This window comes from Caretta caretta, chromosome 2 (genome assembly GCF_965140235.1).
Source record: "Caretta caretta isolate rCarCar2 chromosome 2, rCarCar1.hap1, whole genome shotgun sequence".
Lineage (NCBI taxonomy): Eukaryota > Metazoa > Chordata > Testudines > Cheloniidae > Caretta > Caretta caretta.
Genome location: NC_134207.1, coordinates 190,746,571 through 190,765,467, shown reverse-complemented (window position 1 = coordinate 190,765,467; position 18,897 = coordinate 190,746,571). Strand labels below are relative to the sequence as shown.

Sequence of the window (18,897 nt, the reverse complement as noted above, 5' to 3'; positions counted from 1 at the left end):
ACCAAACTTTCTCTTCTTCTGATGAATACAGCTTTCCTTGAAGGCAGGCTCAACTCCTAAGTCTTCTGCCATTTCTTTGGCAGCAGTGATGGCATCTTCAAATCCCTTGTCTCTGTAGGCCACAATGAAATCAAGGCAGCTTCTCATCATTGTAGCAGTCGTAATGTCCATCAATTGAGTTTGTAATGCCTTGCTTACAACATTTACATGGAAGAGGATATCATGCCAAACAACAATTGAGATGAGAAATTTGAAGTTGGTGATCTGGTTTCACAGGCTTTGCGCCTTGTGTCGGAGTCCGGCCTCAGCTTTACTTGACAGTGCCAGTTCCATCAGGGTGTCATAAACCTCAGTCACTTGGTATTTCACTGGCCTTATGCTGTCAATGGAGCTCTCCCAGAGAGTGTCACTTAGTGGCTTCACAGTCAGATTTGTGACATTATCTGTGAGGATCTTCCAGCCAACAGTTGATGCTCTAAACAGGACATACATCCTTTGCCTTACTCCAAAGAGATATACTGAAGCTAAAGAAGATGATGCTGCATCTGACACAACCAGCTTGAGGTAATGGCAGCCACAATGCATGAAGAAAGCTCTTGGATTCAGCGCAAGAATCCTTGCCTGGACACCACTGTTTCTTCTCTTCACACTCATGCCATTGTCATAGCTTTGGCTGCGGCAGTCCTGAAGCTTTATTTTATTCTCATTTAAAATGTTCATAAACAATTCTGCTAGGCCTTTTCCAATAGAGTTGTCCATAGACTGGAAACAGATAAAATGTTCCTTTACTTGGATACAGCCGTAGCTTCTTTACGACCTACTCAACATAGGTGCTCACGCGTGACATCGTATTTCCCAAGGAGCTCTTCCAAACTGAGGAAATTACTTTTATGTTCAGTGAAATGGTGGTTCAGGCTCCAGATGCATATACCGCCACCAAAGCAGTGTGCATTTAAAAGCCCTGAAAAATACTGAGTTTCACAGTTCATCGAAACAGACCCGTTTGCAGTTGTATGTTTTCCAATGCGGTCTTTCATAAATCTTAATCCACCTAAGAAGTTGAGATTCTTTAGGCTCCTGGAAAAGCCATATTAATTGGCTACATTATTATAACAGAAACATAGTTCCAGTCTGGTAAGGACATTATTTTCCCCATTCTCCTCCTACTGATGGTCTGATTGTAGGGTGGAATCTCAGGGTTGCCATCTCAAATGATTTGACCGCTAGTTTGAGTTTCTTAAAACCTTAGCTTTTGGAGTAGTGGGGTTATGTGACCATGTCAGCTTTCATTAAAAATGTTTTTAGCCCATTTGGTTGTGGAGAAAACCTTGAAAATATGACCTGAATGCCCAGAAGTCAGAAGGCAAATAAAAAAACTCCAACATGTATTTAAAAAAAAAACAACTCATGTTTTTTAAAATAGTCTCATGATTTTTGAACCTTTGAGGTTGGCAATAATGCAGTCTTTTCAAGAGGAGTTCTGGCACAGAACCAACCGTCTTCAGTGTTTTAGCAAAGGTCAGTACTATTCTCAGTGTGCTGCATTACTGCTTGCAAAAATTCTATTGAAAAACCAGTCTGCAAACAGTAAGATGCTACTGTGTGCTAAACTAACTCTACACCGAGTAACTTTGAAGGGAAAGAGCAGTATGATGATTTAACTGGGAATTGGTCCTGCTTCGAGCAGGGGGTTGGACTAGATGACCTTCTGGGGTCCCTTCCAACCCTTATATTCTATGATTCTATGATTCTATGAGTAGTTTAGAAGAATCGACCCCACCCCTCCATTAAATGTTCCTCTCTACCTGTGTTGACATGACAGATGGTGAGTGGAATCCTGGGTAATCTTAGTCCTCACAAGTGAAATCAATTAAGTTTAGAAAAACTATTTATTGCCAAGGAGATTAAAAGATAATTAGCATTTATAAAGAAATCTGCAGGGGTCTTAGTTATAATGAAGCGATAAGTTTGGGTTTTGGACAGAAGGGAGGTTCCAAATGGGAGGGGAGTTTATATCTTCTCTCTTTTGTTTTGTTTATTAAGATAATATCAAGCTGTATCTTCCAGCTGTCATCATAGCGATCTCTGGAGAGTCTTCTTGGATTTTTATCATGATGCTGACATAGTAGCATCAAAATCAATTTATTAAAACCCAGTTGCAGGATTTAATACTTTGCTAAGAACATTTAGCGCCAGATATGAAAATAATTGACACTCTCTCTATACTTGTATCTAATACATGTCTATAGTTAATCATCCTCTTCCCTGCCCCCACCCCCATCACTTTATTTGTACAATTGAAAAGTTTTTCTAAGTTTTCAAAGCTTGGGCATAATTCATCCTTGGTGTAATTTAATTGATGTAAGGGATGAATTTGGCTCCTTGCATTAGTTAATGCGAGACACAATTCTACCCATTCTGGCAGCACAGCATTTTGAAAAGTTCACATGGTGACAAGAAATTTTTCTCCTTGTTTAAACTGTGAATATTTTTTAAGCAAAAAAACCTGGAACAAATGTTTTCAATCAAAATAGTTGCCAAAGTGTACAGAAACAAAATTTGTTTATGGTGTGGTATACTTGACTCCCATACTTCTGGTGTCACAACTGCTGTCACTTCAGCAAGATGACTGCTGCCAGTGGGAAGTCTCAAATGACCATATCAGTTCAGCTAGAACTACTGTACATTGAACATAGATTTAACTTTGTGAGAAATGCTACTTGCCATATGAGTTTCCTCCAAGTGATTGTACTGAGCAAAATATATACTGCTTTTCTTTTAATTTCAAAAGAACTGTATTACACATTGCGTTTCAATAGGATCTGGGTGAAATACTTATCTTCAGCACATTGTAGCTTTTGACAAGTTTCTTTCTTACAGGAAATTACTGCATGCAGAACAAAAGTCTCCATGTTTTGAACTCTGATTCATAGTGCTCAGATGCATGAGCTCAGAAGATCACATAGCTTGTGAAATTGGCTACTAGGTATTAGTTACTGGCAAGTTTCAAATGGCTTGTTTTCTGTTCTGCTCCATTCAGTGATTTATACTATACTCAATTATAGTTTCCAAGTGGCTTACAGAATTGCCAAAGGAACAGTCACACAGAAATGATTTGGGGTGTTCTGTCTGTTTTTTGGTTGGTCTTTTTGAATCTCTTTCTTGTCTTCTTCTTGAACAATTGCTCAGAAGTTGGATGTTTTTCTTAAACTTTCTTTTAGGTTTTCTTGAGACATTTACAGCCCATTTTCATGACCTGTTTTCTACAATCAGCTCCTCTTGTGAGCCTTTCATTGCCCTGGTTCTCATCCAAACCACATTCATGGACATTTTCCTGGATCTGACCAGTACCCAAACCAGACCCAAGTTCTGATCTTAAGATACCTGCTTTGGCTGCTTCTACCTGCTCCGCCATTTATTCTAGGGAGTTTAGGTAAGCATTTCTTGTCTGAGCAAAAATTATAAAGATGGAGATTTTCAAATTTACAGGGCTAAAGATAGACTCCTAAATCTATATTTAGACATCTAAATAAAAATGTTCAGTTTTCAGAGAAGCTGAACATTTGCAGATCCCACAGTAGTCAGTGGGATGGGTGGATGTACAGCATACCTGAAAAGCAGGAGCTTAATGTTAGGCACCCAACTTTGAAATTCTGGCAAATAAGAAAACAAATATCTAGCGCTTGCTATTATAGATTTCAGAGTAACAGCCGTGTTAGTCTGTCTTTGCAAAAAGAAAAGGAGTACTTGTGGACCTTAGAGACTAACCAATTTATTTGAGCATGAGCTTTTGTGAGCTACAGCTTATGCTCAAATAAATTGGTTAGTCTCTAAGGTGCCACAAGTACTCCTTTTCTTTTTGCTATTATAGCGAAATTGCAGTGCTTGATGTTATGAAGGCAATACACCAGAATCCACATCAAGTTTAGTCCTCTGAGTAGACTGTTAGCAGCATTATTAGATAGTCAAGTGGCACTACTGCTCTCACTCTGTATCATGGCTCCCATGACTATGGTGACTCTGTTGTAATTACACATTGCTGAAGCTGTAGCCTGTGCATTTGTCCCAAGGCTCTGTCATTGTTACTTTTGTCCCATCTCCTTGGGATCCTTCTTTGCTTCACACTAGATTATGACTGTAACATTGACGGCAATTTTCATGACACTGTAAGGAATTATCTATCAATTCAATTTGAGACTGCAAGAAAAGGAGACGAATAGTGAACAGGAAAAAGCTGTCTGTTTTAAAAAGTGCCTATAATAATAGTAATTCATTGCCAGTGCTTCTCAAAGATGTATTTATAACTGCAAGTATTATAAGCAAACACATTTTTGCCAAAAAGGATGTTTTAAAGGTATTTCTTTATACCTGTAAGGTATTCTTAACAACTCATTTCCAGGTCTTATTTTTTAGAATGGGGCCATCATATTTTAGTATAATTCATTAAAGAGTTTAATAATCTGTTAGCTCTTGAGTTGTAAGTGAAGCATGTAGGAGGAGAAGGATTAGTACTAAAAAGTTCTGCAGGAGGAAATGATCACAGTCTTTTAGGAGAGGAAGAAAAGGCAGAATACATTGTAATACGTATGGTATTCTTCTTCCTTCTAATACTATACTGATTCATAAAAATCAGGGTAAATTTTCAGAGGACCTCTAAATTCTCAAGCAATCAGTTTGATTGTCCAAACTGTGCAAATGTTGTTGCTGCTGCTATTTATTATTTATATTGCATTATGCCGAGAGCCCCCCATTGAAATTTAGCCCCCAGTGTGCTACATACCATACTAACATATAGCAACAGACAGACCCCGCCCCAAAACAGCTTACAATCTAAGTAGACAAGATAGACTGTGGGAGGAGAACCAAAGGCTTAAGAAGTGAAGTGACTTCTCCAAGGTCATACAGCAGATGGGTGATAGAACAGCAATAGAACTCCGATCTCAGCCAGAATCCCAAGCCAGCAGTCTCTCCACTGAACTGCTCTATTTTATGGACTTTGTGCTGCTCCACTGAAGTTTGCAGAGTCACATTGACTGCAGCGGGTTTTAGATCAGGTTTGCATATATGGGTTCCGGTATACAAGAATGAATTCATCCACAATTAGAGGCTTGATATCCCTTGAACTTATTTATAAAGTACTTCATTCCTTCATTCATCTTCCTGGATAACTATTATCCATTTCATAAAGTCAATTTTTTATCCGGTGTGTAAAGCAGTTCTATCTGAGTCGCCTGTTCATTCCAAAGCTTTCATATATTTTGGTTCAGCAACTTATCTCATTTTTTACTACTTTGTAGAGGGAATAATGTATATCATACGTTTATGAATCCTTTGATAATTTTGAAAACTTCCAGTAGGTTACCTCAAAGGGTCTGTTCTTCCACTGAGGAAGAAATCCGAATCATTTTAACCTACCTTTATAATCATCTGCATTACAGTGATTCTAAGGAGTCAGGCTCACCAACTTCTGTTCTTCAGAGATAGTCATATCATCCTTTTACATTATATATCTCTGAAGAGATTGAATATTAGTTTTGATTTGCTTAAAAAGCATATTTTAACTTATAAATAACTAATGCTGGATGGTTTAAAAACAAGAGCATAAAACTGGTTAAGCTCAGGCATGTTCTACAAGGACACCCAAATAATTTCTATGAAATATGGTTTTCATATGTGGTTTACACTAGAATAATGTGTTCTTAGCTGCTAAGATGTCCCACGGATTACACTAAACAACTATAAGAACAGGCTTTTCCAGAGAAAAATTCTGAGAAGTCTTTTATCATGTTTGATGGACACTCAGACAAACTGGTTCTATCTGTTTGTGGAGCATAGAGGTGTTCATTAACTTTGGTCAACAGTCTTACAACATAGAGTGATAGTTGTCATTCACATATGGCTGCCTCAAGAAGAGTAAGTACAATGGTACTCTCCCTGTCTCTGCTCATGTCCCATTTAGGTCCTTAGCAGTATTTGAACCTACAATATTCACCTCTAAAAGCATGCCACCTCTCCTTCTTGAGCTAAAGAAACACTTCCATTACCTATAGCTACAGTAAACATTTATCCTCCTTTATGGATTATCTGCTGTAATGAGACACAAACACACACCGTGTACTTAAATGTGTGGGTGCCTGTGTAACCCCCGCATCAGCAGTTCTACAGAAGCTTTCAAACAGCTCTGTTAAAAAAGAGCTTTTGCCAATCAACAAGAAGGATTTTTACCGACAGGTTAATAATCAGGTTGATTAATCTGAACATTTAATACTTAGCAAGATAAACTTTTCTTCAACCATTCAAAGGTTGTTTTCTCTTAATTTAGGTTCAGCATTTTTTTTCTTCTACTGTAGCCAACATTGGTTCTGTATCAGGTTCACATATCAGCAGTGGTCCTGAATTAATCTGTTACTTGCCTCCAACAGGATTCATTGCCAGCTAACGTGTAATAACTACTGAGTCTGCATAACCAAGATGCTTAACGAGGAAATTTTTACAGAGTGTGGAAGGCTGAATTGTCTCAAAGAGGAAGTATTTGATCAAATTGATTGCTTATTGAAATTATTGCTGACAAAGTAGAGTTTGACATTAATGGGCACTTTTTCAGTGGGCTTCCTTAATTGTGCACTTAAAATGTCCAGTTTGCATGTGCAGACCCCACATTTCCACATACTAGAGTATAAATCCAATCCTGTCCCCTCTTCTGTGGCTGTGGAGGGCACTGGCTGTGGTAGAAATGATGCACTTCTGTTACCCAAGGGATGGGGTGGTGCAGCTTACGGTATGTGGGTGCACCCCCTTTCCTCCTCCCCCCCAATATCATTGGGCCCTGGCTTCTCCTTTTTGGGCTCCTTTTGCCAAACATGGAGTAGGAAGAAGCTGATGGGTCGTCAACACAAATCCACTGGCCATTAGCATGTGCTCATGTAGGGGCCACAGCCAGCCCGAAGGCTACTGCTGCGACTCCACAGCCTGTTACAGAAGATAGGATTATGCAGGTTGTGTGCTTATAGACAGATACATTCACAAACTGATGGCTATAATTGAGGAAGCTGATGGAAAATTTGTCCTAAAATCCATTTGTTCATCTTACAGGAGAAGCAGAGTTTAACAATTCATGTCTGGCTCTGGGTTCATTGTATCTGTTCATTTAATGAGATTAGTTAACTAATTAGACTAATTCTTTTGTGTTTGTATGGCACTTTGAAGATGTAGAGCATTGTAAGTGCTGTCATTAACAGTGTTCTGTGACCTGGACCGAGCAGTTCATTTTGATATTAATATCAGATAAGATCAGGACAATATTTTGCAAAAGAAGAAAAGACAATGGAGGGTTATAAACAATGGTGCAGCAGTTGGTGCTCTTCCATGAGTCAAGGGATATCTCACTGAATAATCCATAGTTTCAATGCTGGTAATATTTTACCTTCAGCGGCTCGTTCTGAAGTTGGATGGAATACTACAAAGTTTGCAAACACTAAGGCCTGGTCTACACTATGAGTTTATGTCGGATTTAGCAGCGTTAAATCCAAATTAACCCTGCACCCGTCCACACAACAAAGCCATTTTTCCGACATAAAGGGCTCTTAAAACCGATTTCTGTACTCCTCCCCAACGAGGGGATTAGCGCTGAAATCGACATCGCCGTTTCGAATTAGGGTTAGTGTGGACGCAATTCAAAGGTATTGGCCTCTGGGAGCTAACCCACCGTGCACCATTGTGACCGCTCTGGACAGCACTCTGAACTCGGATGCACTGGCCAGGTGTACAGGAAAAGCCCCGGGAACTTTTGAATCTCATTTCCTGTTTGGCCAGGCGAGCTCATCAGCACAGGTCACCATGCAGTCCCAGAATCAAAAAAGAGCTCCAGCATGGACCGAACGGGAGGTACTGGATCTGATCGCTGTATGGGGAGAGGAATCCGTGCTATCAGAACTACGTTCCAAAAGACAAAATGCCATCATCATAGACTAGTGCCATCATAGAATATCAGGGTTGGAAGGGACCTCAGGAGATCATCTTGTCCAACCCCCTGCTCAAAGCAGGACCAATCCTCAATTTTTGCCCCCAATCCCTAAATGGCCCCCTCAAGGATTGAACTCACAATCCTGGGTTTAGCAGGCCAATGCTCAAACCACTGAGCTATCTCTCCCCCCAGAATATCAGGGTTGGACGGGACCTCAGGAGGTCATCTAGTCCAACCCCCTGCTCAAAGCAGGACCAATCCCCAATTTTTGCCAAAACTTGTCAAAAAATCTCAGAGGTCATGAGGGACAGAGGCTACATCAGGGACGCATCACAGTGCCGAGTGAAACTTAAGGAGCTCAGACAAGCGTACCAGAAAACCAAAGAATCAAACGGACACTCCAGGACAGAGCCCCAGATATGCCGCTTCTATGCTGAGCTGCATGCAATTCTAGGGGGGCCGCCACCACTACCCCACCCCTGTCTGTGGACTCCAATGATGGGGTACTCTCCGCCATGGCTGAGGATTTTGCAGATGGGGAAGATGAGGTGGAGGATGAGCTTGGGGAGAGCACACAGCACACTGTTCTCCCCGACAGCCAGGATCTTTTTCTCACCCTGACTGAAATACCCTCCCAACCCAACGAAGCCGGAGAAGGGACCTCTGGTGAGTGTACCTTTTAAAATATAATACATGTTATAAAAGCAAGAATTTTTTAATGATTAAGTAGCCCTGAGGACTTGGGATACATTCATGGCCAGTACTGCTACTGGAAAAGTCTGTTAACGTGTCTGGGGATGGAGCAGAAATCCTCCAGTGACATCTCCATGAAGCTCACCTGGAGGTACTCTAAAAGCCTTTGCAGAAGGTTTCTGGGGAGAGCAGCCTTATTCCATCCTCCATGGTAGGACACTTTACCACGCCATGCTAGTAGCAAGTAATCTGGTATCATTGCATGACAAAGCCTGGCAGCATATGGTCCCGGTGTTTGCTGGCATTCAAGCAACATCCATTCTTTATCTCTCTGTGTTATCCTCAGGAGAGTGATATCGTTCGTGGTAATCTGGTTGAAATAGGGGAATTTAATTAAGGGGACATTTAGAGGTGGCCGTTCCTACTGGGCTGTTTGCCTGTGGCTGAAAAGAAATCCTCCCCGCAGTTAGCCACGCGGTGAGGGGGGAGGGGCTTTGGCACTGAGCTGTTTGCGTTTGACTAGCAGGGATCTTCCCTGATACCAGCCAGGTGGTGGGAGGAGGGGAAAAGCAATCATGCCAGAGAATTGGATGGGGGGGACGGAGTTAGTTTGGTTTCTGCTGCTGCACGTTAACAGGAAAACTGCAGCACTAAATGGCCAACTCAACGGGCTTTGCTTGGTATGGGAAAGGAGAGCGCTGCTGTTATGAAGGTTGCAGAAGCCGAAAGACTATGGCTTACCATGGCCGCCTGCAAGCCGAATTCTGTTGCCCGGCCTTGTGTGTGTGATCTCTAACACCAAAGCCACAGGCACTCAATATAAGATGCAAAATGCGACCTTGTACCAAAATCACATGTGCTATGTAATTTGAATAGTGTTGTTCACCGTGAAAGAGTATAGCCATTGTTCTGTAAAATGTATCTTTTTAAATACTTCTCTCTCTTTTTTTCCTCTAGTAGCTGCAAATGTTTCAAGCCTCCCTCCTCCATCCCAAAAGCTATCTCAGATAAGGCGGCAAAAAAAACGCACGTGCAATGACATGTTCTCTGAGCTCATGCAGTCCGGCACTGACAGAGCTGTGTGGAGGGACACAATAGCAGAGTACAGGAGAGTGGCCGATGAACATGAAGAGAGATGGCGGCAGGAAGATCAGAGGAGGCAGAGGCAATGTTGGGGCTACTGTGGGATCAAACGGACATGCTCCGGCGTCTGGTGGAGGTTCATGAACGGCAGCAGGATCACAGACTGCCGTTCCAGCCTCTGCTTAACCGCCCTCCCTCCTCCCCAAGTTCCATAGCCTCCTCACCCAGACGCCCAAGAACGAGGGGGAGGGGAGGCTTGAACAGCCCAAGCAACAGAAGGCTGGCATTCAACAAGTTTTAAAGTGGCCTTTTCCTTCTCTCCTACCTCCTCCTACATCCCACCTGGGCTACCTTGTGAATTATCTCCCTATTTTTATAATCAATTAATAAAGAATACATGTATTTTAATGATAGTGTCTTTATTTCCTTTGCAAGCAAGCTGTGATCGAAGGGGGGAGGGTGGGTGGCTTACAGGGAATTTAGAGGCAACCAAGGGGGTGGGTTTTCATCAAGGAGAAACAAACAGAAGTGTCACAGAGTACCCTGGCCAGTCATGAAACTGGTTTTCAAAGCTTCTCTGATGTGCAATGCTTTCTGCTGTGCTCTTCTAACTGCCCTAGTGTCTGGCTGCGCGTATTCAGCGGCCATGAGATTTGCATCAACATCCCACCCCGCCATAAACGTCTCCCCCTTAGTCTCACAGAGATTGTGGAGCACACAGCAAGCAGCAATAACAATGGGAATATTGGTTTCGCTGAGGTCTGAGCGAGTCAGTAAACTGCGCCAGCAACCCTTTAAATGTCCAAATGCACATTCTACCACCATTCTGCACTTGCTCAGCCTATAGTTGAACAGCTCCTTACTACTGTCCAGGGTGCCTGTGTATGGCTTCATGAGCCAGGGCATTAAGGGATAGGCTGGGTCCCCAAGGATAACTATAGGCATTTCAACATCCCCAACAGTTATTTTCTGGTCTGGGAAGTAAATCTCTTCCTGCAGCCATTTAAACAGACCAGAGTTCCTGAAGATGTGAGTGTCATAAACCTTTCCCGGCCATCCCATGTTGATGTTGGTGAAACGTCCCTTGTGATCCACCAGTGCTTGCAGCACCATTGAAAAGTACCCCTTGCGGTTTATGTACTGGCTGCCCTGGTGGTCCAGTCCCAAGATAGGGATATGCGTTCCGTCTATAGCCCCACCACAGTTAGGGAATCCCATTGCAGCAAAGCCATCTAGTATGACCTGCACATTTCCCAGAGTCACTACCTTTGATAGCAGCAGTTCAATGATTTTGTTGGCTACTTGTATCACAGCAGCCCCCTCAGTAGATTTGCACACTCCAAATTGATTACTGACTGACCGGTAGCTGTCTGGCATTGCAAGCTTCCACAGGGCTATTGCCACTACTTGTGAACTGTGAGGGCTGCTCTCATCTTGGTATTCTTGCACTTCGGGCAGGGGAAAGCAAGTCACAAAGTTCCATGAAAGTGCCCTTATGCATGCGAAAGTTTCAGAGCCACTGGGAATCATCCCAGACCTGCAACACCATGCAGTCCCACTGGTCTGTTCTTGTTTCCCAGGCCCAGAATCGGCGTTCCATGGCATGAGCCTGCCCCATTAACACCATGATGTACAAATTGCGGAGGAATGTGGTATTAGAGAAAAGTGTGTTCATGTCCTCATCACTGCACTTCCGTTGCCTCCTCACCTGGTTTTTCAGGTGCTGGTTCTGCATAAACTGCACGATAATGTGCAAGGTGTTTAGAATGGTCATAACTGCTTCGGTGAGCTGAACAGGGCTCCATGCTTGTTGTGCTATGGCGTCTGCTCCTGCTCGGGCAATCCAGGGAAAAGGGCGTGAAATGATTATTTGCTGTTGCTCTGACGGAGGGAGGGGAGACTGACAGCATGGCTTACAGGGTTGGCTTACAGGGAATTAAATCAACAAAGGGGGTGGCTTTGTGAGAAACTGAATAGCCCCCTCAAGGATAGAACTCAACACCTCAAGGATAGAACTCAAAACTGGGTTTAGTAGGCCATTAATTTCTCGGAAGGAGGGAAGAAGGGAGGAGAAAGTGAATACAAAACAAATCTGGTCTATTTCTTGTTTTGATACACTTCATCTATCTTTATACATCTTGCTATTAGCAGACTGTTCAGTACAACCGCTAGCCATCATCATCTCCTGGGCGCTCGGCAGAAGACGGTGCAGTATGACTGCTGGCCATCGTCTTCTCCTGGCTGCTCATTAAAAGACAGTGCACTAGGACTGCCAGTAGGACTGAATCGCCATGAGACAAAACTTAAAAGGGTAATGACCTGGCTGAGTCACTCCCATGTTTGCCCAGGCGCCCCGACCTCATCGAGGTCGGTTAAAAGAGCACCCTGGACTACGTCAATGATGGCTACCAGTCATACTGCACTGTCTGCTGCCAAAAGGCAATAAGCTGCTGCTGTGTAGCAATGCAGTACCACGTCTGCCAGCACGTCTGACATACGGTGATGGTTAGCTGAGCGGGCTCCATGCTTGCCGTGGTATGGCGTCTGCATGGGTAACCCAGGAAAAAAGGCGCAAAATGATTGTCTGCCATTGCTTTCATGGAGGGAGGGAGGGAGGGAAGGGGGGCCTGATGATATGTACCCAGAACCACCCGTGACAATGTTTTAGCCCCATCAGGCATTGGGATTTCTACCCAGAATTCAAATGGCTGGCGGAGACTGCAGGAACTGTGGGATAGCTACCCACAGTACAACGCTCCGGAAGTCGATGGTTGCCTCGGTACTGTGGACGCACTCCACCGACTGCATGCACTTAGAGCATTTGTGTGGGGACACACACAATCGACTGTATAAAAACGCTTTCTACAAAACCGACTTCTATAAATTTGACCTAATTTCGTAGAACAGACAAGGCCTAAGTGAGCTTCAGGCTCATTGACTTATTGCTATGAACTTTCAAATGTGTTTGAAGCACATTGTGTTACTTTACAAGTTTGATCCTGGGTTTCTTGCACACTTCTTACTCTCAGTGAAGAAAAAAATGAATAGGCTAATGTAATAGAAATTGGAGGAGTGACATACAACAGCTACATTTGGTTCGAATATCTGTATAGTAATGGAAAGTCAATGGCAGTTTTAGGTGACAAAAAAGGAAGCATTTGTGCCCTACATCAGTGAATATGGAAAAATGTGAGAGGAAAAGTATATGTGAGAATGATGGGGGAAGAGGGGCAAAGAAAGCGAATTGTTTGCAAGCTGCACGGCATAGGATGAGATACTGGATTGGGAATCTGGGGACCTGGGCTGTATTCCTGGCACTGTGATTCAACTGCTCTGCTTACCTTGGATAAGTCTAATCAACCACTCTGAAAATGTTTTCTCATCTGTAAAATGGAGATAATGATACTTCCATTCATTAGTACAGTGCTTTGAGATTCTTCACTGAGAACTGCTCTAACACAGGTAAATATTATGCTAGATCAGGAATGATAGAGCTGTGACAGATTTCTTCTGATGGTCTCTTCCTGCCCTTGTTCAAGATTTACAAGACTTACAGTGGAAGATCAATAGCTGAGATAAGTAAGACCCACAAAATGTTGACTTAATTGTTAAAGGAGCCACAGAAAGCCTCTGCAGCAACCAAATTGTGTTAGAGCAGAATGTTATCTTATTTTAATACTGTTTATTTACAGCACTTACTTTCATTATATATTTGACCTTTTTAAAGTGGCCCTCTAAATTCAGAACTTCCCATTTCAGTACAATTATTGTTAATCCAATATAGCTCTTGTAAATCCTGTCTGTAATCACTGTAATAACCTGTCCCTGTTATTGCAACAGTACGTCCTCATTTATATTCAGTGACTGTGCTTCACTAACAGCTACTTTGCTCTGCTCTGTGTCCCACTGAAAAGACTCTGGCTCCTGTTTGGACTCTTTATACATTCTCGCAGCCAGAGATTCTTTACCAGCCTGACACCAGTGACCTCACATTGGTCACTTAAAAGTGCCAAGTGTCTATTACTTGTGAGGCGAGTCCAAACAAATGAATGGGGTGAGACTTCTGCTTCTCCCTATTGTGTCTGACCTGAACAAGCTGGAAGCTATATAAAACATCCCTTGGGATTTGGAAAGCAGAAGTAGGCACTGCAAAGAACATTTAGGGGATTGGCTGGTGCTGTCATGTGACCGATGCTAGGCAACATGTGCTATTGGCCTTCTTGGTTGCAGACAGATCAGAAGGAACATCAGTTTGTGTGTGTATGTGCAAATGAGGCTGTGCTTTTTCCACAGCAGTCTGGGGGAGCTTTAGCACTTCTATTGAGGTAAGCAATAATGATGTCTCTTTATTCTAATAAATTAGCTGCTGGGAATGGATGCAGCAGGATTTTCTGCTGTACAAGCACAGAGTAAAATAGAAAAAGGGCTCCACTCTTAAATTCTGTATTTTGATTTCTTTTGATGTTTTTTAAATTCTAAATTAAATATGATCCAAGGTGATAAATACTCAAATATGCCCAGCAATTTTCTTTGGTAATTCAAAATCATTGTATTCTATTTTAAATGTTTTACATCTTGAGAATATTAAATTATATATTAGCAAGCAGTTGCACAGACAGGCATGCATTGGAAATAGTGCATAGATAAATTTCTGTCTTTATGAAGGGGTGGAGAGGGAGAGGAAGGTTGATATTAATACCTATCTTTGCATGAAAAGCATCAGGTCATTTTTACAAAGCAGACTGTTTAAAACAAAACCTGTAAAATGCCTGCCAAGACCAGTCATTGATACGTGTTTTGAGATGCATGTTGGCAATATTAAAGCAAAGGCGCAAGACAGATGCTCAATATCCTAATGGATTTGGAATCTATGGCTTGTATATTGTATTTAAAGTAGAACAGTGAATGAAAGACAGCAGCCTGTTTAAACAGGTCTTGAACTGTAGCCAATTAAAAAAGCCCATTGTAGTCGTGTGGTAGGCATACATCTTAGCCAACTGCTTCACAAGAAATAGATTTTATGTATTTCCTCCAAAACTATAGGGTGGAGTGAATAACTGTCTATGGAAAATATTTTAATAATACACTGAAAGTGAAGTTTATACCAAAGATAATTAAAGCCATTGTTGAAAAGAATTAAAGCTGCTAAGGATTAAACTGACTGCACCACAAAAAATGAAAAGGAACTGGACTGTATTATGAATAAATGGCTCTGCAGCAAAACTACAGAATCTATAATCAAACTGAGAAAATCCTCCTTCTGTAAGTGCAGAGAGCATTCATGCATTCAGGCTACATGGATGTAGTAGCTTGTCCAGAGAAGCTGCTGTGAAAGAGAAGTTAATGTCAAAACTAAGCAGGATCAGTCTTTTAAAATCCCATAGCTCTCCCAGGAAGTAAATCAGGAGTGAGAATGTGCTTTTGATGAATGATACTGTCATCTTGCAGCTGCTGCTAAATTTTTTTAATTCAAAAGACCAGATTAAGCAGGAAAGTTCAAAAGAACAAAAAAAAAAAACCCTTCACAAAAAATCCAAACCCACTAATATATAACATGCCTCTGCAGTGTTAATTCTGGGGACCAAATGCTATTGCACAAAACTAAAGAAGCTCTGACTGTTTTCCATATGCAGAACCATTTAACCAGGAGCAGTTAAATTTCACGACTTTACCTATATAAGAAAAAGCAATACTTCTGCTAACTTGATCTAAAAGTAGTCTATTTGCTCAACTTTAACACAGAACGGTCAGAATTAAAACTAGGCATGCAAACATTGAGAATGTTTTCTACTATGCTGTACTCCCCTAGTGAACTATTCTGATCTGCTTTGTTTGTAAAGCTATTGACTAGTATAGCTTCCTATCATAAAATTATTTTTGATACCATACTTAGCTTATCGCCAGTATAAATTTAATGCCGGCTGTTCTAATTTTCAGGGATTTTGTACCATACTTGCAGTTTGTGAGTGCTAACAATTCCTTAGAAATCCATTTGCTATTTTTCAAGGTTGAAAAACTGGGAAAATACCTATAGTCCAGTTAAAAAGGATGGAATTTGTAAACTGATGTTATCTGTATTTGTTCCAAATATGGAATAGGTTGAACTTTTACTCTTCTCAGAGGTGTGATTTTTTTTTAAAAAAAGATAGAACAGGAGATATAAACAATGATAATTGCTTGATGCAAAATACCAATATGTCTTGAGCATATTAATAATGTAAAAATAAAGATCTTATGTTATCTAATATACAAATAAAAATTGACATGCAAATATTATACAAAAATAGCAGAGAAATACTTACACTAAAGATGTATTTGTTTACAGACTTTTTTGACACCCAGTGCTTTACAAAGTTTGAAAACAATAGGGAGGCAGTAATACTAAATGGCTCTGGTGTAGCATCTGCACTGTTACCTTCCCCTGGAGGCTTTGTAATGGGAGGCTGTACAGGGTGTATTAGGCCTAGAGGCCCCCTGCAGGAGGCCTTGTGATCCTACCACACCCTTTCCCAGAAAGGAGCAGTAGAGAAGTCCTCTAGGCTGCCTAGAGTGGCTGCTGGGGAAGCAGCCAATGAGAGAGTTTCATTGAGCAACCAATTTGGGCCAGGGAGGGCCATATAAACGATGCTGCAGAGGTAGAGCCAAGCAGTTGCTGCCTGGAGCTGGAGGAGGGAAACCTGTGCTCCTGGCTGGTTGACTGACTGAAGAAGCAGCAGGACCATGGACAGTTCAGTTGCTGGCAGGGACCGAGGGAGCTCCTGGCTGGCTGCTAAGACTGAGCCCAGGAAGGGCTGCAGGAAGACAGTGTCTCCAGTAAGGAAGCCCTGGGGGTACAGCCCCATACTGGGGCTGGGAGTATTTAAAGACCAAGCCCAGGGAGGGGTACAGAGATACCAACAGAGGGGTCCTGGAACAGGCCTCTGGTGGACTGTATACCCCAAAAGGGGTCTGTTCTGTTTCACATACAGACTGTGTGTGTGTGACTTGGCCAGAGGGCTGAGTCACTGAAAACCCACCTAAGAAATCTCCAACAGGGGTCACCACAAATGGAGACTGCAGGCACACACACTCGACTAGGGGGTGCTTGCAAGAGGGGAGTGCCACCCTGTTACAGAGGCAGCTTTAAACTGAAGCATCAGCAGCGGATTGTGCCTGGCAAATGTGTTGGATCAATTTGCATCTGTGATGCCCTTGCCATGTCCCCCCTCTCTCCATAGTTGCCCAAATTTGAGATTTTTTTGGTGATGAGGGTCCCCTAAAAGAAGAGAAGTTGTTAAATGTACACACTGCAACCTCACCTCCATGTGTACATTCTGCTGGGGCTCTAGGTTACCCCAAGCCAGCATAAGGGTGGAATCTAGCCCAGTGCAGATAAACAAATTCTTCTCTCAAGACTTGCTTATAGTATAGTTTTTGGTGCTGCTGTAACTTGAGCTAATCAGTTGCCAGATAACTCAAGTTAACCACACATGACTGTAAATTCTAGCATAGATTCTCAAAAATGTTTGTTCCTGATAATGGTTCATGGGTTTATGTACACTACAGGTCTTTAAATTGATTGTTCCAAGACACAAATGTGTGTGGAGCGTCCAGATTAGCATCTGCAAGTGTGTTAGTTTACTAGCATTAACTGACAATCAATTATCTTGAGTTTAAAATCTCTAGAGTAGACATACCTCCTCAGAGTTAAGCCAGGTTGAAGAATAGTTGAGCCAAAAATGTGTGTCCTGGAACAAACATCTGTGAGTTGGCTACAGAAGAGTTTACAATCTTATTAGTTAACTTGAGTTAATTGCGATCAGTTAGCTCAAGGTACAAGACCAAAAACTCTAGTATAGATATATGCTGAACTGTTCCAGTGCAACCCCAGTGAAGTTAATGTATTTGCATTAGTGTAGCTCTGAAAAGAATTTGTCCCAAGGCGTATTATGGCCACGGTGGGTAGGTAGACTAGGAAAATTAACATTAACTTTCTGACTCAAACCAACAAAAGAAAAGAGGTACGTAGTTAAGGCTCCCATTTTACCCAGAACTAAAATTGACATCTACTCTGGGTGGCTATTTCAGATACTTCTGTACAGGACCAGATTCTTCTCTTTGATCCAGTTTTCACCATGCTGTAAAGAAAACGGCTGGTGCCCTTAAACACACGTGCCATGGCTGATTTCCTTGAGCTTATCTGGTGATAAGCACGAAGTTTGAGACTGAAATGTGATCAGTAGTTTGTAGTGCTGTCAATCCAACTCATACAATAAAGGGTTAAATCCTACTATGGCTGGAGGCGGGGGGACACTGCCAGGCTTGCCCCCACTGTCAGCCAGGGCAAGATTCCTCATAGTAGGTTGAGGCAATGGACTGTGGGAGCACTTAGACTGTGCTTTTACTGAAAAAGGCAGCTGTTTCTGCTGTTGCTGGATTGTGCTTGCTGCTGACCACAGCATAGGTGCAAGCTAGCTGAAGCGCTAGTCATGACTGTTTAACATGTTAATAGCACTCCCTTAGAGATGTGGTGTTTGAGCCGGTGCAATTACTGACCCTCTTTCATTCTGCCCTCTCGAGCACCATGGAGAGATACTTGCTTTCTGGTTTTGTGGAGGAAGAGATTCCCTGTGTTCTTCGTTCCTTGTGCACCAGACAGCAGGATTTTATCCACGCAGTGCTGCAATGCCTCAGAGAAGTTTTGCCAGCTAAAGTTGCTGTGGGAACCTCTCTTCAGATGTGTGATCTGAAGGAAGAGACAGATAACATGATGCCACAAGTGGGGAATGCAGCAGGATGTTATGATACAGAAGCACAGAGTTTGCTGTTAGCAGCTGTGACCATTGGGGGGCTCCTGTTTCTAAGGAGAACTCATATCACTTATTCAGTAGCTTCTTTTACCATTTGGTTTAGTCTTTAGTTTACATTGTTTCATCATGACCTTCCATTCTTACAGTGGGGAGTCTGCAAATGAAATCCTTGTCCTGCTGTTCAGGATCGGGTTTGTATTGGCTTAGTCATTTTAGTGAGGTGCTTGTAGAGAGACAGGGAACAGAGACCTATTTAAATACTCTCCATGAATGTAAAGGCAGAAACACATGCTACCATCAAGAAACACTGGCTGAGCACATTATTGGTTTTGCCCACATGTGATTGGTTTTGCCCACCCCACTAGCAGA

The 18,897-nt window shown here is 42.2% G+C and overlaps 1 protein-coding gene across 7 annotated transcripts in view; it reads left to right on the top strand.

The window, feature by feature from the left end:
* The window catches only part of TMEM108 (transmembrane protein 108), a 410,091-nt gene that overhangs the window by 145,992 nt on the left and 245,202 nt on the right, over positions 1 to 18,897 (top strand). Inside the window, exon 1 of one of the 7 annotated variants that reach the window (XM_048838788.2) lies at positions 13,932 to 14,064. The exons of the other annotated variants lie outside the window; for them this stretch is intronic. The gene's annotated coding sequence lies outside the window, so the exon portion shown is untranslated. Of the gene's footprint in view, positions 1 to 13,931; positions 14,065 to 18,897 lie in introns of those variants that run through there. 7 annotated transcript variants of the gene reach the window in all.